Source organism: Chlorocebus sabaeus, chromosome 21 (assembly GCF_047675955.1).
Source record: "Chlorocebus sabaeus isolate Y175 chromosome 21, mChlSab1.0.hap1, whole genome shotgun sequence".
NCBI lineage: Eukaryota > Metazoa > Chordata > Mammalia > Primates > Cercopithecidae > Chlorocebus > Chlorocebus sabaeus.
In genome coordinates, this window is record NC_132924.1 from 89,021,595 (window position 1) to 89,046,570 (window position 24,976).

The 24,976-nt window shown below is 35.9% G+C and overlaps 1 protein-coding gene across 3 annotated transcripts in view; it reads right to left on the reverse strand.

Moving 5' to 3' along the window:
- Positions 1-24,976, reverse strand: part of TFEC (transcription factor EC) — a 165,851-nt gene that overhangs the window by 76,489 nt on the left and 64,386 nt on the right. Inside the window, exon 1 of one of the 3 annotated variants that reach the window (XM_007982667.3) lies at positions 8,021-8,217. The exons of the other annotated variants lie outside the window; for them this stretch is intronic. The gene's annotated coding sequence lies outside the window, so the exon portion shown is untranslated. Of the gene's footprint in view, positions 1-8,020; positions 8,218-24,976 lie in introns of those variants that run through there. 3 annotated transcript variants of the gene reach the window in all.

Sequence of the window (24,976 nt, forward strand, 5' to 3'; positions counted from 1 at the left end):
TCCCAGAGTTATTTTGATTAATAAGTGATTAAATGTCAGTAAAATATTTTCAACACGGAAGGGGAAGGAACACTAGCTATGGAGAAGCATGGCCCAGTTCAAGTTCACCATAACTATAAGAGCATCTTGTTCAAATAAAGTATTTTGTAATGTACTAGACTTCTTTTTTACTGGTGTCTTATGTTTAAGTTTTGCTTTAATTAATAGTTTTATCTTTAATATCTTCATAATTTATTTAAAAGTGGCACTAAAAAGCATAAAGGCTAAAGTTGCCAGGTCACGATTCCATACAGGCATTGAACTACATGCTTTACCCGCCCTTTCTCATTTAATAGCTGTGAAACCCTGTGAGGTAGATCAGGTTTACAAATGAAGATACTGAGTTTCAATCAAATTATATGGCCTGTCTGTGATCAAACAGCTGATTATGGCAGAGGTGGTTTTAAAATTAAAATGTAACCAGCTTGCTTTAAAATCTATTAAGAGCCCGTAATATAACAAATACCTAATTAACAATAACAAATTTCTGGTTCTTCCAGCAAAAAAAAAGAGTGGTTTATATTGTAAGTTCATGACTTCCTAAAGAGAGACACTTGTCTATTAGGCCTCTGAAGTTATTGTAAGTAAATCATAAGAACTAGAATGATTCAACACTGATCTATCACATCCAGAAACCAATCTTATTTCCACTTTCTGCAGTGCCACTTTGGATTTCAAAACAATAAAATAAAATATCTTAAAGATAAGACTCGCGTATTCCAAAGTACTTAGAGGTGTAAAAGAATTCAAAGACTGATTAATTCAGCAAATAAAGATAGAACGTCTTGTTACTTGAAAACGGTTCAAGCATCAATGAGTATCCTGAAAACTGAGAAATTATTGCAACATTAAACTGATTTCATAGTGTTTTCTTAGGTGATTTTTTGATCATTGATAGAGATAGAACTCTTTTACAATATTGTGCAAAAAAGACTCAGAAGGATCATGAATGAATCGAACCTCTAGAAAGAACTTAGGCTTCCAGCTAAAACTCACCCTCGGAGGGTGTAATCTAACATATAGCATGAACATCTCAAGAGACTTGCCCTAGGTCAGTTCGTCTCTCTGTGATGCCATATCCTCTAGATGGAAATAAAAACAGTGAACTCTTTTAAATGTGCCCTATGGTCTGATTAAAGATTGAAAAGGGCTCTAAAAATCCACAGCACTCCCAGGGAAAAATGCTAAATATCATTATCATTATTATACCAAATGCCATAATTTGGTCTCCTCAGATTCCCTTTTTATGTAGATTCCATCACACTCTGACTTTTGACTTTTTGCCTCTCTGACCAAATCTCCAATGACAAAGCAAAGGGAAATGTTGAGGCAATTAGTGGGAAATGGAAGCAATTAATTCCCTTTTTTAGTGGAGACCTGGCCTCTGTGAACCAGTTTAACCAAAAATAATCAATGACCTTTCTCTGACCAAACTGAAGCAAATCTACTTGATATTTGTCACTGGTTATCCATCTACTGCTTCGACATTAATGAGTCTCTTCACTTTGCCCCTTTCTTTTATGAAATAGAGCCATCTTTTCTGGTCCCATGTTACCTCTGCAACTGCTATTTTTGCAAATCTAATACAGTCAAAGTCCTCATTATCCGTGTGTAAGCCTAGAAACCATTTTTAGCAAAACCATGGTTTCTGATTTTCTTCTACCCTTCTCCCTTGAACTGTTCCCCCTTCTCTGCTATGGAGATGCGAGCTTGTTCAAAATGAATGAAAGAGAACAATAAAGATAAAGTTTAAATGTAAAAGGGTCCTAGAAAAGACTGTATAATCCATCTGGACGTAAACAGCACCCAGACCTACATCTAAGTCCTTGGCCAATCATTGCTCACTATTCAGCTTTCACCTTGGGAAACTTACCTATCCTTCACAAATCTCTTTTCTTTTCTGCACACTGGAGACAACATCACTTGCCCCAGTGTCTTGTCAGACTCAAATTAGATGATACATGTAAAGCCTTTAGTGCATGAGGAGAACCCAATGTTTTCTATTACCACCTGTTTCAAAGAAGAGGAGAATATTTCATAAAATATACTGGTTTTGATACTCAATACAATTCTTCTAAAATGACTGCTACTCAAGCAAGAGGACTCAGCATTCAGGGTCTCTCTTTTATCCCCCTATTAAGAAGAGGACTTCATATTTTAGCTTATCCATTTATTTTACACATTATTTCCATCTCCTGTCATATTCCAGAATATCTTTGCTTGCTATTTTGTTGTTGTTGTTGCTGCTGCTATGGTTTGTTTGTTTCATCTTTTCACAAACACCCCTTAAGCAACTGTTCATCAGCTGTCATATATCTCACTAAGTATGGTCCAATAGGCCTGAATCCAAGTGAATTTAGAGACAGCTCGGTATAACCAGTGTTTCATATAAAAAACAAATGGAGATGCAAATGAATTGGCAATACATTTTGAGAAAATATGGAACACTAGAGATGTCCTGTGAAGAAAAGGAAAATTAACAGTTACTTCTCAAATTATGCAAGGAGTTGCTTTTTTCTCTATTTCATTTTGTTCTAAAAAGCTCTGTCCTAAGGCAGACTTCCCTGAGGCTGTTTGAATAGGAGAGAATATTCAGGAAAACAAGACCAGACATATGAGACAGTGGCCCATTGTTATGTTCTGTACTCTGAAAACCTTTCAGAAATGTGGGATCAAGGGCCTCAAAGGAAAAGGTCCTTCCTTTGCACTGTGAACTAGATTTCCAATCTTAGAGCTCCTATATCCAACCCAAGTTTGATTTGTCAGGAGTAAATTCAGAGCACTCTTCAGGTACAAGAGACCTAGATTTAAGCACCACCAGACACTTCAACTTCACCCTCAGGCCCAGCCCCAGCCTTTCACTCTCCACACTGGATGTTAATTCAGTGTGAAATCTTCAGGAAATACATACACACACAGAGAGAGACTTATTCATAGTCACATGTCAAGTTGGTAGCAAGCTAAAAATGCTGAACTTCTGACTTCCCATTTCACAGTGTGTTTTCTCTAACCAAGCAACCACAAAGAAATCACTGGATCACTTGCAAATATTTGCTAAGTCCACTGGTTTGCTAATCCATGTTCAGTTTAAGTGAGAAATGCTACAGTAAAAAATGTAGTAATACATCACCTTCAATTTTCTCATGAAGTACATTCTATCATCTTTTCAGCCTCTGTTCTTGCCAAAGGTACGACTATTTTGCAAGGTATTATCCATAGTCACCACATACAGTCATTTTTGCTCTCTTAAATCAGATACAGAAACACTCTATCAACAAAAATTTAAAACTAATAACTCCAGTCTTTCACCCTCTAATGTGTCTTCCAAATGGCCAGAGACGGAGAACATAAAACTAAACATAATCAAAATATGTTAAAACATAATCAAATCAAGCTCCTCCTCTGGGTAAACCCAACAACTCTTAAAAGCGTAGCTGTTCATGGTCTGCCCCCACCTTAACTCTTCAGCCCTACTTCATGTTTTTTCACATAATGGTTCTACTTCTAATCAAAGACCCCTGAATATGCCATGCTTTTCACAACTCTGCACATGCTAGTCTTTCAATCCACTGGACCTTTTGGCCCAATGCCTTCACCTGCCTAAAGAATAGCTATTTCATTTTAAAGATATGCTTCAGCCATCCTCTCTTTGAACCCTTTCCAGATTAATCTGGCAGATAATTCATATATACTTTTATTGTAACATTTGTCTCTGTATTTAATTGTTGAAATGCCTGACCTGCTCATTGGCAGGTACCATGCCTTATCCATCTTAGCATCCTCAGAACCTAGTACCTCACCAGGTACATGCCTCCTCTACTTATACTACTCCATCTTAACTAACTTTATGCAGATATTAATTAAATTACTGAACGAGGTAAAATCACATATTCTCTTCCTTTTCCAGAAAATGGTGTCATCAGTCATGTCACTGGGCAGATTCATCCACTGGCTTATTCCTACTCTAAAAGTGGATATGCTCATAGTTTTCCAAACACATTAGAAGGGCTAATAGAGAAAAATGGTTGTTTGCAACAAAAGCAATAGGTGTTTTAAAATTTGAAAGCAATGACAAAGTAAAGAAGGTTGAATATGTCTACGGAAAAATCTTTAACTGTAGGTGCAATTCTGATGAAAAGAGCAGATCATCCATTACACAAAAATTGCCTTGCACATGTGAAGGACAATCATAAGCTATAGAAGAGGAAAAGTGATTGGTTAAATGGGGAGAAACACTAGAGAGTATTACTAAAATGTCAGATGCCTCTTAGCCAAATTTTAATTAAAAAGAAGCCTAGAATTTTACCAGAATTTAAAGTCTGGTGGTGAAAATGCTGCTGACAAACTTTCTCTTGCAGACCTAAGAGAGTTCAGTAGGTTCAAATTCATTTGAGTCTGCACAGGATCAAAGGGAACACAGTGTAAACATATTAGCTGCTGAGAAGTTATCTGCAGACATTGGCAGAGATAAATACTTGTCTATAGACAGATTGTCAATAATACAGTAGGTACTGGTCTAGATTTTGGGAGTGTGGGGAAAGATGCTGCATATAATGAGTGCTGCAAATGGAAAAGAAGATAGAGTCAAACATTTGATTGAACAGATAGAAAGTCCAGGCTTGGCCACTTGTGGTGGCTTATGCCTGTAATCCCAGCATTTTGAGAGGCCGAGGCAACCACTTGAGTCCAGGGGTTTGAGACCAGCCTGGGCAACATGGCGAGATCCCTATCTCTACAAAAAATACAAAAAAAAAAAGTTAGTTGGACATGATGATGCATACCTGTAGTACCAGCTACTCTGGGGGGTGGTGAGGCAGGAGGATCTTTTGAGCCCAGGAGGTCGAGGCTGCAGTGGGTCCTAATCAAGCCACTACACTAAAGCCTGGGTGAGACAGTGAGACTCTGTCTCAAAAAAAAATTTTTTAATGTGCAGGTTCACATTTTTGTTTGGGTGGAAATCCATCTAAGGAAGCTGAGCATTGGAAACATGCTTGTGCAAGAAAGAAATAAAGAAGGAAATGAAGGGAGGTATAAAAGAAGTCTCTGGCTCAGTGGCAAACTGAGAAAGAATGTTTCAAGAAGAGAGACAATTTGAAAATACTCTTCCATGGTAACTCTTAGGAATGAACATTAGGAGGCATGAGAATCCTTATTAAAACTCCACCTCTATGTCCTAGACTCTCAGTCACTTTTTTTAGATCTATTTTCAAATTCTCACCTATTCTTTCAAACCTGAAAAGAGAAAAGAGAAACAGAAACCTAATGGGTCTTTAAGATTATTAGGCTCAACTTCCCTCTACTTCCTGAGAGCAATTGAAAAACTGGGAACAAGGGCTTTCTCCCCTTGACCAATCCATTCTTAAACCTGGTCACCTGAGGAGATTCTACATCTCTATCTTACTGTTTCACTTTTTCAATTATACGGATTCTCCCAATTTTCCTAACATTTAACATAAATTATCTCTAATATTCGTCTATTCTTCTTTATTTATTGGTGTGTAAATGGCCGAGACTTTTTATGCTCAAATAATTACAATCTAATGGAGTCACAAAACCATCTATCATCAGCTAAGCTCTCATAGGCAAAGTATTGTCTACCAAATTTTCATAAATCTCCAAACACCCATAACACAATTCTACAGATTTCTCTAATTAGCTAGCATTCACAATTCTATATAATAAGGAATATTTCTGTAAATTAGTTTCTTGCTATTTGTTTTTCTTTTCCTATAAGACTACTGCTAACCTCTCTCTTCGTAATTTATGACTTTGGGGATGATGGCAATTCCTACTGCTCTATGCCTCCCAGACTCTGCTTAGTAAACATGCCCAGCAAAACCTGTGCAGGAATCATGCTTTGCACTATGCACGTGTTTTATTTTGTTGACAAATAGTTCAAAATAGCAACCTATTTGTAAATACCACTTTTCTGTATCTGCTGTCACTCCATATCATAATCCAATATTTTTTACTGTAAGAGCTTTCATCTCTATGAAGAATCTGGAATGTCCAATTGACATCAGATGGCTTTATTTGTACAATGATTTAAAAAAGATTACGTGATTGTTTTTCCACTATTATGGAAAATATCTTATCAATAGCCATAATGATTCCACTTCAGTTATATTTCACTAGTTTATCTAAAACCATTGTGTAAGAATATTTTGTTTCTTTCAGTTTCTTATTTCCTTATTTCTCCTTTCTGACTATTCAAACCACTGTTTTCAAAACTATTTTTACTCCCACTGTATAAATTAGCACTATTTCTGAAAATTTCACTATGATACAAATTTTTACCCTATTTAAATATCTTGTAATTATTTTGGGCTATCTAGAACTTACAACAAACCTGTGCCACAGTTATTAAAATTAAGTTGACTTTTAAGAAACAGTTTTCAGCTTGTTTCATTTTTGACATGAGTTCCAAGTTTCAGTTCAACAAAATGTACTACATTGAACTATTCTACTGTTGTGGAATAAAATTGAAAACTTAAAAAAAAAGTAATAATAACCCAAACCAAGGAAACCGACATGAAAATTATATGTATTCCATTTGTTTTAGAGCAAAAAAAAGAAAAAAAAAGATTAAAAAAAAGTCTTAAAAGGAAATCTTAAAGTATAGCCTACTTAAGTAGCTTCCATCAAAAAGTAAAAGATTTAACATAAATTTAAAAGATACTTGAAAGTGCATTACTACACTCAGATTCATCTAAAGTAGAAGTGAAGCAGAACTGTCTGAATAATTTTGCCAATAAATTCCGTACCCTGTTTCACTTTGCTTTGCTGACATACTTTCTGAATAGGAAGGAATCATGAAGGTTATTTTACATTCTTAAATTTAAATGAAGTTTCTTATAAATAATAAACTACCCAAAATGAATTTGAAATTACCTAAGGTTTCTCTTTCACTTAAAATGCATATTCCCAATGAAATATTCTGAGACAATATCGAAAGTTCAGAGTTATAACTTATATAAATATATATGAAATTGTATATATTATAATTTGTATAAGCAAATGTATATATACAGTATATATATGTATGTACATGTGTATAAATATCTTCATATATATCTTAATCCTAAAGTTTCTACTACAACTCTTTTAATTATTACAATTGAAAACTATTACTTTATAAAAGGTTATTGCTGGGAGGCCAAGGCGGGCAGATCATGAGGTCAGGAGTTCAAGACAAGCATGGCCAACATGGTGAAACCATGTCCCTACTAAAGATACAAAAAAAATTAGCCAGGTGTGGTGGTGCATGCCTGTAATCCCAGCTACTTGAGAGTTTGAGGCAGGAGAATTGCTTCAACCTGGGAGGCAGACTGCAGTGAGTGGAGATCACACCATTGCACTCCAGCCTGGGTGACAGGGTGAGACTGCATCTCAAAAAAAAAAAAAAAAAAAAAAAAAAGGTTATTGCACTGGGATACTTGACATCTTCTACACAAGCTATTTAGATCCACATCTACATAAAAAAATAAGAATTAATTTTTAGTCCTGGGAAAAGAATATAAACTAATGTACTATCTGGTACTATTTTGCTATAAATAGAGCTCATATGTTTCTTACCTTTAAAAGACAATAAAATAGATATTGCTCAAATGTAAACAGAAATTAATATTTATTCATAAAATAACATATATAAGAGGCAACAAAATGTTAAATCATGTTCCAGTTTAGTAAATATCTGAAAATATTAAACTGGAAGAATAAATCACTTTGGTTATCATGAACTAAAACAGTGATTTCCACATCTTGATTGAAATAAGACATTAATAGAGTTTCAGACATATTTTCCCTAAATAATAGCAAATCACAGCTTGACTACTCAGATATCCTGATACCTAGTTATCATAAAAGAGGAAATTATAATTATAAGCAAGCCACACATATCAAAATAAAACAAGTATTGATTAGTTTGTCTTCTGAGTTTGTTTAAAGTACAGAAAATTAACATGTCAGTTTAGTTACCTACCAGCAATGACTGAATTTTATCAGTGTTGTCATCTCTACAAACAGCATCAAATTACAATCCCTCTTCCCATAACATAAGCACCATGCCAGAAGAGACAACCAAAGTAAACCATCCAGCCGTGAGTAATGAATACTTTGGGCTGGTTGGAATCCACTTAGTTGAGGAAAGAGAAAAGAGAAGTGGCTCATTAGGGCATTTCCTGAACCCCAGTTGGAATTTCAGTTAAGGAAGAAGAAATGACACAGCAGTTTCAAGTTAAGACGACTTCCTTTCTTTATCTGAAATATGCCACTAATTTGAGAAAGAGCACTCCTACAAAACTACTCCACAATACTGAGACCACAGTAAAAGCTCTTGTTGGTCCCATTGTGGCTCCATAATTAACAATTCTTACCAGAATACACACAAGCAGTACATGGTTGTTATCAAAATGGACTGAGATCCTACATTTATTGCAACATGTTATGCTTCACAATGAACATTTATTCAACAAATTGACCTGCATCATTTTTTTTTTCAATTTTAGGAATTGCACGTCTGTTTAGAGCATTAATAGATTTTGAGTTTTTGTTTAAGGCCATTGCATTTTCCATATTTTCTATAATCAAGTTTTTCTTACATATGATTTTACTCCTAAAGTGACTCCAGGATAATTTTTATCTTGTCCAAGAATATTTTATCTTCCCATGTAGATTAAGAATACACAATTCAGCTTATTAGCTTTCTTTGACTTATTATTATTATTTCCATACCAATTTAGTTTGTATTTTTAAGGGACATGAATACAGGATACTTACTGCCTTTACAAATGAAACAGATAAAGAGGTCTCATTTCATGTCTTAGGTGTCTCATGAACTTAAAATGGAAAGATATAACTTTGTTCTCACCCTGTAATTCACGCTGTGAAACTCTGAATTCATTCTTATAACAGTTACATGACTTTCTTGTCTTACCTATATTTTAAAAAATATATGCAAAGCAAGGCATTTATGCAAGCTACTAAAGTTTAATGTGAAGGTTACATTCAGATTTCTCTTGCCTTTGTTATCTAAAAATTGTGCAATTAAATTGACATTTGTGTTTGTCAAGAAGTGGAGATTATATGAAAATATTGCAGCACTGTATCTTCTGTAAGAACTTCAAAGCTATTAAGTAAAAAAATTGTTCTGTCATTATCAATAGCACATTTTTGAGTCACCTTACCTTTTCTGGTTGTTTTATCATATATCTAAATCTCCTAAGGTGACTGGAAATAGTAAATAATTAAGTGTAAAATCAATTTATTTAGATTAGTATTAGAAATAAGCAACATTCATACCAGAAACATTGTGAGAAAAGAAAATATTTGGGATTTTAACTCAGAAAATACTTTAGATTGAATGAGAGTTTAATACATTTGTATGATACAATGTGTTTAACATATTCAATATACTTGTATAAAATACATTTGTGAGATTCAGAAGGTAAATTTTAAAGCTGTATTACTATGTGAGCTTCAACAGTTGGAAACATGCACATAGATACATATTCATACCTGAAAGAATAAGCATCTATTTGTTAATATCAGTTATTTCCCAATGGTGGCATAATTGGGTAGTTATGGGTTTTTTTACATTTTTATCTATTGCTTCTATATTTCATATGAAGTGTGGCAATTCCTCTATCTAAAACCAGAAATACCATTCAACCCAGCAATCCCATTACTGGGTATATGCCCAAAGGAATATAAATCAATCTATTATAAAGACACATACATGCACATGTATGTTCACTGCAGCACTATTCACAGAGGAAAGACATGAAATCAACCTAAATGCCCATCAATGGTAGACTGGATAAAGAAAATGTGGTATGTATACATCATAGAATACTATATAGTCATAAAAAAGAATGAGATCATGTCCATTGCAGGAACATGGATGGAGCTGGAGGCCATTATCCTTAGGAAATTAATGCAGGAACAGAAAATCAAATGTAGCTTTTCTGTTCAAAACTTTGTCAAAGCATTCCTCATACTCAGAGGAAGAGCTTAAGTCATTCCCATTCCTTAATAGGGTGTCTAAGGTCCTAGGCCTACACACCACCTTTAACTCTTTGTGGAATATCAACTTCCCAATGAAGTTTTTCCTGACCTGTCTAAAATTCCACCATTCTCTTGTCTCCCCCATCTTCCCCCACTGACACTGTTTATTCTCCTTACCTTACTCTGCTTGTTCTTTTTTCCATAGACCCCATTACCTACCAGGTTTTCATTTAATTTCAATCATTCGTTGAAAAGAAGGTTTCACAAAGACCAGGATCCCCGTCTGTTTGCTGATGGACATATCCTAAGCACTATTCACTAAATGATTAAATGTGTGATTTTTCTAAATTTTATTCCCTTTATTTATAATCATAAGAAAATTCCCTACTGCCTAAATTTTGACTCCAGATTCTCTAGGATCACTCATAAATGTCTTCTCAACTAAATCTGAGCCTGAATTTCAAGCTTTACCATAATACATTCTCGCTTTCTTTAGGTTAGAATGTCCCCCTGCAAGACTCTCCTCTCTTCGAAGTCTAGATTATACGTGACCTCCTGTCTGTACTTTCCTCGAAAGATACAGAATTAAGTGCTCTTGTGTGTATGTGTATGAACTGAGGACACTTTACACGTATTTCTATTATAAGCATTCATGTTAATATTTTTATTCTCTCAAAATGTTGCAAATTCAATATAATATCCATCAAAATTCTAGTTTTATTCCATTGGGTACATTTGTTAATATTTACCAAGAAGAATAAACGAAAAAGCATAGCCAAAATATTTTGAAAATTAAAAAAGTGAAGAAGGATTGAACAATGAGATATTAAACACACGATAAGACTATGCTAATTAAAACAGCTTACTACTAATATATAGTAGACAGAAAGTGAAAACCTTCTGCATTTTTAGAAATTTAGCATATGTTGAAGGTTGTATTTTACATCAGAATGAAATAAATGTATTTCTTAATAAATACTTTTAGGATAAGTATCTAATAATTTGTTGAGAAAGAGAGAAAGAGAATAGAAAAGAGAGAGATCCGTACCTCCACTTACCAAGAATTTAATTTCAAATACCTTAAAGACTTAAACATAAAACTTTTAAAATGAGGCTCACAAAAATATGTGACCACGTTGTAACCCACAAAGTGGAGGGAAAAAATCACTAAATATAAATTTTGGCCACACAAATATTAAATCTCCAGGAAAATAGTTATTTTTAAATTTCACAAAACCAAAACTGGGGAAATATTTTTCCATATGTTAAAAACATATAATATATAGATAATTGCTATACTGTATTGTCTATTTTTTTTGCCTCATTTGTCTTCTTTCCTGAAAATGTGCTTATTTTGGAATTGGACCATAACATTTTCTTCTTTGTATTATAGTTCTGTCTTAGTTTTATCACACTGAAAATTGTGTAAACTGTATGCCTCAGATGTTTCCCAGACAGAGAGGAAAAGAGCTAGGGTATTTACACTCTCCAGTAGTTGTCAGTCACTGGTTTCAGGCTGCCTTCACGAACACATTAATTTCCAGGCACATGCTTCCCAAGTTGCAAATGGGCAAAGTAGTTCATATCATGCAGAAAGCAGCTCTCTGACAAAACTTAAAAGTGCTAGCTTTCTGAAACAAGCTGTCATTCACCGAAATGATATAGGGGATATGGGCCAAATACCATCAGCACGTGCCAGTTACCTAGAATTGGTCTTGTCACATAGTAGAGAGTATATATTAAATACATGCCTTATTGTTCTTTACATTCGTGTTCCCATCAAAACTAATGCTGTAATTATTTATTCATTGCTTAATAAGCTTCCATTAAATACCTGCCATCTGTCAGGCATTAGGTATACAAAGCCAAACACTCCTAGTCTTTACCCTCAAGGTGATTAAAATCTAATCAATTTTTAAAGATAAATTACCCATGGTTTAAATTAATCCATAATTTAAAAAGTAATTTAATGGGATAATATATAAAGCAGAAAATGAAAACTGGTATCAGGAATAAATGGATTGTTTTCCTTATAGCTGACTTTTGACCAGGCACAGGATGTTGGAATGAGAAATGCCATGGAAGCAGAGGTTGTCCTGGTTTCCAAAGTCAAACATAAGTTGGCCAGTAAGGCAACAATTGATAATAGATAACATTTAAGTTTAAAATATTCTAAAATAATGCAGGGAAAAAATATTGTTTGCCAAATGGCAGCTAATACATTTTTGGAAATGGACTCAGAAAGTAGCTCTGCAAGTAAATAAATAGTAGAGGAGAAGATCTCATATTAGCCCTTCAGAAAGAAAGAATAATTTATTGCTACATTAGATTGCTTTCACAGAAGTATCAAAAATAAAAGGCTACTAGTACAAATATTTTTAATGGCAATTGATTTTGTACGTGGGATATTGAGGGTTTTTATGCCTATAACAATGCCTTTTCTGTTAGCAACAAGTAGGCCAGTTAAAGGCAATCATTAATTTATGAAAACTTCTAATCCGTTAAATCTGAAGAAACTTAGCTTCCCTCTTAAAAATCTAAGGCAAAGGAAAAGATCCATGTCTTCTAAGAAATTTAGAAATAAAGTACAAAATCAGTATCACTATAGAAACCACTATAGAAAATGAAATCTGACATGGGTACATAGAACTGGATTTTTTATGCTAATCGTGGATCAGAATTGTACCTTTAGAGTTGTTAATATTATAATTAGATTTTTTGGCAAATAATTGGCATTAATTATTCAAAAGTCAGATTTTATTACCAGTTTGAGAAATGCAGAAGAAATCAGGAAGTGAAAGTTTCCTACTTTTATGTGATAATACTAGATTTTGTCTGGATAACACTTTAAGACAAATATTAAATGTCAAATTTGACCTTGGCTTCCAATAACATTTAAGAACTACAAATCATCTAAAATATAGGAGTTCATCCCTCTAAAAGACTAAAATTGAAACTTACCAAGATTTTTACTATTTCATTAGCATACTAGTAAGCATAATATTAATAAACTTTTGAAATGTCTTTAAAACTGCATGAGGTTTTACTCTACCAAAGTTATTATGTCCTTAACAAGAAGCATGTCAGACAAAAATGTGGAGGAACACATTTAAAATGTGCATATCACTATACAATTGCAAAAGTAGTACTTTTTCACTGCTAAAATGCATTTCATCTACCTCGATGAGCTTCAGAAACATCAACTCATCAATATCTCACCAGTCAGCAGGAGTACATGTACTTATGATTGCTCTGTGAGAAATGGGTAAAATCAATCAAAAGAAGCATATGACTTTCCCAAGTTTTCTGTCCCCTGCAAATCAGTTGATAAGAACAAGGAGTTTCTAGAAACCTTTAAGGCATTAATGTAATTTAATTCTTCTATAATATCAAGGACTAAAATTTCTCTAGAGCTTATATTTAATCTTGGCATACACTAGAGTATTAAACAAAGAACCAGTCCATCTAAAAATTTTGAAGTAGGCAAAACCTGTCTTTAACATGCAATCTCTGTGTCCTTTTCCCCTTTGCCAGACAGGTGCCATGATCCCTTATCATTTCCCCATTTTTGTCACTATCTAAAACTATTTTTAGAAAACATTCTAATTCATTACATACCTTACTCACTAAGGCATAAACGACTGATCAGACTTAAAATATTCTCCTTCCCAAAGGCATTTGCATTTGGAAGATAATGTATCCTGAAGGTAAAGAAGGAAAGATGTATTTAAAATTGGGAAAGGAAGATTATGTATGAAATTTCAAAAATCAAAAATATTTCATGGAGGCTACCATCTCATGTGAGCATGCTATATTCAAACTAGAGAGCATATTACCCATAAAAGAGATGAAAGTAAAGCTTCCTCCTTTGTAATGTTAGAATGTTCCAAATGAGATGGCATGTCTCATGGTTGACATTGTAGCTTCCTAGAGATTAGAGAAATTACAAGTCTTCTAGAGCCTGCCAAAGTTATACAGTTCCTCTCTGTCAGGGTAGGATAGGATATGCTGGTGTAACAAAAACTCCATATAAACATAGAGTGTTAAAAACAAAATGTTATTTCATTCTCTACATGTCCAAAGTGGATTAGTGGGGCAGTTCTTTTCCTCATAGTTACTCAAGGACACAGGATAATGGAGGCTCCAACTCCAAATATGCTTTCAGCACTGAGAGATGAAACAGGATGTGGAAAACCACATACAGGTTTTTAAAGTTCCTGCAGAAAGTGACATTCATCACTTCTGTCTATCATTCATTGACCAAAGCAGTCAATGGTTATGCCTCCTTCAAAGGAAATTAACCTGCAACCCAATTATATGCTAAGAGAGAACTAGAATATGTTATTAGGACTAACGACCATGACATTCTGCTAATTATCTTTAACATATCAACTTTTCCCAGGAAATCACTCTTAATAAAAGTTAGTTTTTCTATAATGTCATATAAGAAACAAATTCAGTCCATCAAATAATAAACTGTAAACTGTATCCTTAACCATTTTACTATAAGTACAAATAAGAAGAAAGAAGAGGGAAAAAAAAACAGAAAGAAATTATAAGAAGAAAGGAGGGAGTAGACAGATAGATAGTTGAAGACGACAATAACTTTGATAATCATGATTTGGGAATAAAAAACTAAAACGAAAGAAAATTCTGTGTTTGTGTGTGCATATGTGTGTGTGTGTTCATCAGTATTATGATTCTTGTTCTCAAGATATATGCCAAAACACCTTCCAGAATCTTTCAGCAAGGAGAAAAAGTCATCTTTCAGAGGAACATCAAACTATGACAGAGACATTTCACAAATTTGCTACAACCAAACAGAAAGTTTTCCCCAGGAAACTAATAACTATAACAGCACAATTATTATTAAAGAAATAAAACTTGGAAAGGGTAATAAAACCAGAGAGATAGAAAAAGAAATAAGTTAAAATATTTTTATGTTTCCTATTTGGAGTTTTTTATTCGTTTAGTGGTTAAAAAATGACCTTTAATATAAAACTCCATTTTGAGTTCTTTTATTCTTTCAGAGGTTAAAATAGTCCTTCAATACAAAAAAAATCATCAATGCATACTTCTTCTTTGAATTTATAATTTTTGGTTGATATTTTTAACTGTGATGAAACCACAGTCCAACAAAGTAAAATTAGATAAAAGAGGAGAACTGGGGTAAGCTACCCTTGTTCCTCAAGTAAGACAGGATATACTTTGCAATAATCTAAAAAATCTAAATGTGACCTGAACAAAGAGAGAGAGACAAAGTATAAAATGTTTTCTTAGGGATAACTCATACTCTTGGTGACAAGAAGTGTTAATGGTGTCCTGAAACCTTTTGATCAGTGGTTACTCCATTATGTGGGAAAAACATAAGAAAATAAACATAGGAAAAACAGAGGAAAATGAAAGACTCACAGTACTTCAATAAAAGTTGTCAACAAATCCCAAGAAAATGATTGTATTGGCAGGAATAGTTTTTTTTGTTTTAATTGATACTATTTTAGGAAGCAGCTAATGCTTGTTCTTATTTCCTAGTTTAAAAAGTGAATATATGCACACACATATATAACTAGAAAGTGATATATTAATATTTTCTGTTAACAAGTTTTTTAATCTCATAAAAGATATTCTTTGGCTTCTGAAGAGAAGCCAAAATAAATATCAAATAGGCATTTCAGATATCTCTTCCTTTAAATGTTTAGAGTGATACATAAAATAGAAATTGCAAATATTTGATATTTTAATATTATTTTTTGCTTTACAATAGCAGTATTAGTGTTCCATGTTAATTTATCTCCCCAGGTTAATAATCTATCATAATGACCAAATTACACAGTGTTGTATTGGTCACCTTTAAGTGCCCGGATCAATGACATTGAACCTGGCGAATGCAGTGCACACTCACAATGCCTAGCCTCTACCATCATGGCTGTTGAAACTGTCTCCTCTCCAAAGCATTTTCCCAGCCCCACCGCTGCCATTTGGGCCTCATCTAATAAGATTTAACCATGAGTTGCTATACTCCACGCATGGCCTCTGCATTTGTGTGTATTGTGATTCTTACATCAAATGGTAAAGAATAACATTAGAGTATTCACTTTTATTTTGACGGAGTTCAAATGGCAAAATAAATTAGATATACTGTCACAGCTTAGGTAATTTAAAATGAAATATGTTGTAGTCAGGGGGAGGTTTCCGCTGGGGAAATATTAATACCTAATTTCCCAGAATACTTAGTTCGCGCATCTCAAATATCTATCTCCTGTCGTGACACTGAGATGAAAAGGATTGGTTAAGTTTGCTAACTGAACTAGTTCCCACAGTGTAAATAACTGAGTGTTAGTATAGACTAGTATGGAAACATACTAATTATCACTGGGTGTAAGCTATGTGAGTTGTCTTATCTTTTCACATAATGTTTATATGTATTGCATTTCCCATATTGTTTCCTTTTGTTTTGCTGATAACAACTAATGAGGAAAAGAAAGGAAGGCATTAAAAAAAGAAGAAGAAAAAAAAAATCTTCCAACAAAACTGCTAGAGAGAGAAAGCCGACTATTATAAAATATAAGCACAATTTCATTGAAATATCAGCACCAGATTCAAGTAATTTTGGGCATATGTATTATGTGCCAGGAGATTTCACTTACATATGTTATAGAATGCAGTGATTTAAAAAACAAAACAAAAAACAGGTAATACACTTCAGAAATTTTAAAGTTAGAAAACTGGAAAATTAGCCCCTTGAAAATTTTCAATCTGAAACAAGGGAAAACAAGAGCTGGTTATTAGCAGTGATCACGATGGTATATGTGAAAATCTGTGACAAGTAATGGTGTGCTCAGAAGTAATCCTCTTCTCCTGTGTATAGATCTTGCTAATCACATAGAAAACTCTACTTCATTGTCCGATTTCAACTGAAAGCAGGCAGAGCTTTGAAAAACCCAGAGATTTCATAGGTTTTATAATCCTTGTGATGCTCTTCCTGTTTCAGACACAGCTCTGAAACAAAGACAGCGCATACCCACATGCACAGACACATACACACATGCAAACATTGTGGCTGTTGGCGCCTCTAACCCTTCCAGGACAGAGCTGCATGATCAGTCATTCCCAAAACAAAGGGCGAGAGATGCATCTCTCACACAATATGCAAACCTACAATTGTTCACCTTCGGCTGACAATCTGACACAAAGCTACAAATCAAGCATTAGAAAAACACAAGTGTGACAGGGAAAAAACAATAGTGGAAGTGGTGCCTAGTAACCTTAATTTTAGAGAAAAAAAGAACAGGTGAATGTAGCTGACACAGTTAGATTTTAGACATTTATATAATCAATTCACAGAGTATAGATGGCAAAGTGAAAATGACGTTTTAGCACAATAAGATAAATGCAATCCCACAGTTACCACTGAGAGTTGGTAGAATGGCATTCTTTTCTAGAATAGAGCCATGGAAGAACATTCTTGTCTTTAGAATACATATAATACAGCATAAGCGTTAGAAGAATTGCACTGTATATGAAGAGGAAACAACTAAATGGGTTATGAAGACTCACTCAGGGCAATACACACTGCAGATAATTTTGACCAGACATTGACAAAAAGAGAAACCATATGAGATAGGTAACATCCCATATCACGAGTATGTTCAGAGTTGTTGAGCTAATGTTATTTAATTCTGAATATTAAGTGTTTAGTTGAAAGTAGAACTTTGCAATTAAAATGGACAAATTTGAATTCACGATTGATTTGTTAATAGTTTATCCCTATAAGAATATTAAACTTAACCTTGGACATAATTAATAATCCATAATGACTTTTTATTAACCATAATTGTGGCAAAATTATTTGGAAACTTGAACTAAACATTTTTAAAAAAATCTTCCATGCCTGAATCCAACAGTGTGCGGGACTCATTCAGGAGTCAGGCAGAGATGATGGGGAAAATGAATCAGAATAAGTCAATATCTAGGTCAATATGACTCTTCTCCCTCTAAATTCCATTAAGAACTCTCTTTAGTTCAATGGAGAAATTGCTGAATAACATCAAAATTATAAAGCTGAATGACATATTTGGACTTCTGTTAAAGCTAATGACTCATTATTCGTCAAAATCTAAAATAAACTTTCCTTACATTGAGAGAGATGACAATAATATGTGAGAGAGTTGATCACAAATATATGTACTTTTGTTGCTAAAACTTGAATCTTTGTACTCGTTAACTCAAACTGCCTTGACTTCTCATGTTTATGCAAAACAGGTTTTTTGGGAGTAGAAAAGAGAGGTACTGTAACATCAGAGGAAATCATCAAAGAACTAGTGGCAACATCTTAAGGCTTTTATCAAAGTAGTGAGGGAATGCATTAAAGCAACAATATCTGAAGCTTACATGTGATGGGACTACTAAATTTAATAGTGTATCTTATGAACATATGTGGATATAATGATTTTCCTGGAAGAATACTCCACTCTTAAGGACTTCTTTTTTCTGAGTAACAGAACATGATTCTCTCAAGGCAATTTGAAAAAAAAATCCACCAATATTTCATTAATAATAGATGCCACACACTCTAGAAACAGAGGACCAAAGTTTTTTAAAAACTGTATGAACTACAAGCAAAGGTCATACAAATGGGAATAAGTTTATGGATGGAAAAAAGTTCTTAAAGATATCAGTCATCAAATTGTTGCTAGAAAATACTGAACTAAATCATGGGTAAAGTGGGACTGAACTAAATCATGGGTAAAATACATAAGCATTTAAGTAAAAATAAGAGGTTCTCATCTTGCAAATCTCACTAAGCAAGCTATGATAAAATTTGAAATATTTATTTACATTTATCAAAATGTGTTAACTATAAGCCATTTCTTACTCTCAAATAAAACATAGTAAAAGCAGTATAGCTATTCCTGCAAATAACAGGAAGAAAAGGAAAAGAAACATATGAAAATACATCTAAGTATTGAACAGTGTGACCACCTGACGCACTCCTACTAAGAAATGTCATGGAAGGTTAATAATGGATTAACATACACTGAGAAGTCCAAAGTTAACTTCTTATGCATATTCAGTCTACTTCAGGTCATAAAATGATCCAAATGCTATTGAGGTAGTGAGGTAGATTGTGTAGGTAAGAATAGTAATACTACAAAGGAAGACTCTTCTAGGTGCCATTTGGGGCACTCCTGTGAATGTGAACTACAAATCTCAAGGATTCAATTTATGGGGCTCTCAGCTGCCATGTAATTCTTAGTTATTTTCTCAAAAACAAGAAAGTAATCTACAGTCTCTGAAATTATATCATCTACATGTACGGCAGAATTAGAGTCTAAGTCTTTCACTGTGAAAGATGTTAAGTTTTACTCAGAAGTTGTAAACTTGGGCCTCTGAATATTAAATACAAAAGTGACTTGCCCTAAGAAAGGCAGGTGTTGGATCCATTAAATGAAGTTTGAAATTCTCACAGGCATATCCTTCATCATGGCCAGAGCAAGTCTGGCCAGGCAAGCTAATAATGTGTTACCCCTTTTCTAATTGATATTTTAAAGTATTTGTACAAAATGTATTTGATAGGAGTGGGCGTGTGCTCTTACTACTAATAATAAACCTTTTTATATTCAAAATAAGAAAGCATTACATGCTTTGAACATAACACTTAAGTTATTTGAAATATTCTTTCTTTTCACAGTGTTATAGACACAAGAACAGCTGTGACTAACCTACACTTATTTTATGATACATACTTCAGAACAGAAGTTTATTTTCTTTTGCCTACTATATAAGCAAACTATTCTTCAATTTCTTTAATTTCTTCTCAGTTTTTTGACAATTACTTGGGAAGTACATTTAAGGGTTTAATGGTTAGGTAATAAAGTGAATCACTGGTTCCTAATCAACAGCCAGATGCTGGATATCATTTTTCTTCAGCATCTTGACTGCCTACACCTGCTGACTGCAGGCATCCGCCAGCTGCCTTTCTCAGGCTAGGAGACATAAACTGTAGTTCCACTTGTAACCTGCCTCTTTAAGATGCAAAATACTCCACTGGGACAGGCTAGCATTGTGATGAGGTTTTTTTCCCCCAGATTTATTTCCACTCAGAAGCACTCTCTACTTTAGAAGAGGGACAAAATTAGATTTCACCAGTTATGTAAGGAATGATGTGGGGAAACCTGAGGAAACTGTACCCCTCTATCTAATGCATCCCAGTGGGTCCTAAAAACTGGCAGCCTATAACTGGTACCAGTAGAGTGGGGCATTGGTGAAAAGATACCCAAAAATGTGGAAGTGACTTTGGAACTGGGTAACAGGCAGAGGCTGGAACAATTTAGAGGGCTCAGAAGAAGATAGGAAAATGTGGGAAAGTTTGGAACTCCCTAGAGACTTGTTGAATGGCATTGACCAAATGCCTGATAACAATATGGACAATAAGGTCCAGGCTGGGGTGGTCTCAGATGGAGATAAGGAACTTTTTGGGAACTGGAACAAAGGTGACTCTCGTTATGTTTTAGCAATGAGACTGGCGGCATTTTGCCCCTGCCCTAGAGATTTGTGGAACTTTGAACTTGAGAGAGATGATTTAAAGTCTCTGGTGAAAGACATTTCTAAGCAGCAAAGCATTCAAAATGTGACTTGGGTGCTGTTAAAAGCATTCAGTTTTATAAGGGAAGCAGAGCCAGAAAGTTCAGAAAATTCGCAGCCTGACAATGCAGTAGAAAAGAAAAAGCCATTTTCTAAGGAGAAATTCAAGCTGGCTGAAGAAATTTTCACAATTAGCCAGAAGCCTAATGTTAATCCCCAAGACCATGGAGAAAATGTCTCCAGGCCATGTCAGAGACCTTCACAGCAGCCCGCCCCATAACAGGCCCAGAGGCCTGGAAGGAAAAAGTGGTTTCATGGGCCAGGCTCAGGGTTCTCATGCTGTGTGCAGTCTAGGGACTCAGTGCCTGTGTCCCAGCCGCTCCGGCCAATGTAGAGCTTGGGCTGTGGCTTCAGAGGGTGGAAGCCCCAAGCCCTGGCAGCTTCCACTTGGTGTTGAGCCTGTGGGTGCTCAGAAGTCAAGAATTGAGGTCTGGGAACCTCTGCCTACATTTCAGAAGATGTATGGAATTGCCTGGATGCCTAGGCAAAAGTTTGCTGCAGGGGCAGGGCCCTCACGGAGAACCTCTGCTAGGGCAGTAAGAAAGGGAAATGTGGGGTTTGAGCCCCGACATAGAGTCCCTCCTGGGGCACTGCCTAGTGGAGCTATGAGAAAAGGGTCATCATCCTTGAGCCCCCAGAATGGCAGACCCATTGGTAGCTTGCACCATGTGGTTGGAAAGGCCACAGACACTCAATGCCAGCTGGTGAAAGTAGCCAGGAGGGAGACTGGACCCTGCAAAGTCACAGGGGCAGACCTGCCCAAGACCATGGGAACCCACCTCTCACATCAGCATGACCTGCATGTGAGACCTGGAATCAAACGAGATCATTTTGGAGCTTTTTAATTTGACTGCCCCACTGGATTTTGGACTTGCATGGGCCCTGTAATCCCTTTGTTTTGGCCAATTTCCCCCATTTGGAATGGCTATATTTACCCAATACCTGTACCCCCATTGTATCTAGGAAGAACTAGCTTGCTTTTGATTTTACAGGCTTATAGGCAGAAGAGACTTGCCTTGTCTCAGATGAGACTTTGGACTGTGGGCTTTTGGGTTAATGCTGAAATAAGGTAACAGTTTGAGGGACTGCTGGGAAGGCATAATTGGTTTTGAAATGTGAGGACATGATATTTGGAGTGGCCAGGGGCAGAATGATATGGTTTGCCTGTGTCCACACCCAAATCTCAACTTGAGTTGTATCTCCTGGGATTCCCACATGTTGTGGAAGGACCTAGGAGGAGGTAATTGAAACATGGGTGACGGTCTTTCCTGTGCTATTCTCATAATAGTGAATAAGTCTCATGAGATCTGAGAGGTTTATCAGAGGTTTCCACTTTTGTTTCTTCTTCATTTTATCTCTTGCTGCCACCATGTAAGAAGTACCTTTCCCCACCTGCCATGATTCAGAGGCCTTCCTAGCCATGTGGAACCATAAGTCCAATTAAACCTCTTTTTCTTCCCAGTCTCAGGTGTGTCTTTATCAACAGCATGAAAATGAAATAATATAACCTACAATGCTACGAAAGTGGTCTAAGCCTTAATCCAACATGAATATCATAAAGAAAAGAAATAGTCAGGCATATAGTGATTTATGTAATGCTTTATACTTGTTTTATATCATAAGTTCTAGGAAGGCAGGAACTGGGTCCGCTTACTCACCACTGTACTTCACCACAAAACTTACCACACAACATGTAATTAATGTCCACCCTTTTGTTTTAGAAAGATGTATATACAAAAATGGGCAAAATCTTGCCATGATTTGTAATTTCTGTTATGATAAATTATTCCCATTGCATTGACTATAACATCTGCCAGAGAGGTGAGCTATAACATAGTCCCTTGAATTTATGATTTAAAACCTTCTCATGGAGAAGATCATTTTATTACAATAAAAACAAAAATGATAAATACTTAGAAAGCATTTACTCATGTCAGTGACTCCAGTAAACACTGCTCAAATATAAAATAAATGAATAACCGGGTTCCAAGATGGCCAAATAGGAACAGCTCCAGTCTGCAGCTCCCAGCGTGAGCAACGCAAAAGATGGGTGATTTCTGCATTTCCAACTGAGGTACCGGGTTCATCTCACAAGGGTTTGTCAGACAGTGGGTGCAGCCCATGGAGCAGGGAGGGGCATCACCTCACCCTGGAAGCACAAGGGGTCAGGGAATTCCCTTTCCTAACAAAGGGAAGCCATGACAGAAGGTACCTGGAATATCAGGACACTCACAACTTAATACTGCATTTTTCAAAAGGTCTTAGCAAACAGCACACCGGGAGACTATATCCCATGCCTGGCTCAGAGGGTCCAACACCACAGATCCTCGCTCACTGCTAGCACAGCAATCTGAGATCAAATTGCGAGGCAGCAGTGAGGTGGGGGGCGGGTGTCCTCCATTACTGAGGCTTGAGTAGGTAAACAAACTGGGAAGCTTGAACTGGGTAGAGCCCACTGCAGCTCAAGGAGGCTGGCCTGCCTCTGTAGACTCCACCTCTGGTGGCAGGGCATAGCTGAACAAAAGGCAGCAGAAACTTCTGCAGACTTAATTGTCCCTATCTTACAGCTTTGAAGAGAGTAGTGGTTCTCCCAGCATGGAGTTTGAGATCTGAGAATGGACAGATTGCCTCCTCAAGTGGGTCTCTGACCCTCAAATAGCCTAACTGGGAGGCACCTCCCAGTAGGGGACGACTGACACCTCATACAGCCGGGTGCCCCTCTGAGATGAAGTTTCCAGAGGAAGGATCAGGCAGCAACGTCTGCTGTTCTGCAGCCTCTGCTGTGATACCCAGGCAAACAGGGTCTGGAGTGGACCCCCAGCAAACTCCAACAGTCCTGCAGCTGAGGGTCCTGACTGTTAGAAGGAAAACTAACAAATAAAAAGGACACCCACACCAAAACCCCATCAGTATGTCACCATCATCAAAGACCAAAGGTAGATAAAACCACAAAGATGGGGAGAAACCAGAGAAGAAAAGCTGAAAATTCTAAAAGCAGAGAGCCTCTTCTCCTGCAAAGGAATGCAGCTCCTCACCAGCAACAGAACAAAGCTGGACAGAGAATGACTTTGATAAGTTGAGAGAAGAAGGCTTCAGATGATCGGTAATAATAAACTTATCCAAGCTAAAGGAAGATGTTTAAATCCACTGCAAAGAAGCTAAAAACATTGAAAAAAGATTAGACGAATGGCTAGCTAGAATGAACAGTGTAGAGAAGACCTTAAATGACCAGATGGAGCTGAAAATCAAGGCATGAGAACTATGTGACGCATGCAAAAGCTTCAGTAACCAATTCGACCAAGTGGAAGAAAGGGTATCAGTGACTGACGATCAAATGAATGAAATGAAGTGAGAAGAGAAGTTTGGAGAAAAAAGAGTAAAAAGAAATGAACAAAGCCTCCAAAAAATATGGGACTATGTGAAAAGACCAAATCTATGTCTGATTGGTGTACCTGAAAGTGACAGGGAGAATGGAACCAAGTTGGAAAACACTCTGCAGGATATTATCCAGGAGAATTTCCCCAACCTAGCAAGGCAGGCCAACATTCAAATTCAGGAAATACAGAGAACACCACAAAGATACTCCTCAAGAAGAACAACTCCAAGACACATAATTGTCAGATTCACCAAAGTTGAAATGAAGGAAAAAATGTTAAGGGCAGCCAGAGAGAAAGGTCGGGTTACCCACAAAGGGAAGCCCATCAGACTAACAGCAGATCTCTTGGTAGAAACTCTACAAGCCAGAAGAGAGTGGGGGCCAATACACAACATTCTTAAAGAAAAGAATTTTCAACCCAAAATTTCGTATCCAGCCAAACTAAGCTTCGTAAGTGAAAGAGAAAAAAAATCCTTTACAGACAAGCAAATGCTGAGAGATTTTGTCACCACCAGGCCTGCCTTACAAGAGCTCCTGAAGGAAGCACTAAACATGGAAAGGAACAACCGGTACCAGCCACTGAAAAAACATGCCAAATTGTGAAGACCATCAATGCTAGGCAGAAACTGCATCAACTAATGAGCAAAATAACCCACTAACATCATAATGACAGAATCAAATTCACACATAACAGTATTAACCATAAATGTAAATGGGCTAAAGGCTGCAATTAAAAGACATAGACTGGCAAATTGGGCAAAGAGTCAAGATCCATCAGTGTGCAGTATTCAGGAGACCCATCTCACGTGGAGAGACACACATAGGCTCAAAATAAAGGGATGGATGAAGATCTACCAAGCAAATGGAAAAAAAAAAAAAAAGCAGGGATTGCAATCCTAGTCTCTGATAAAA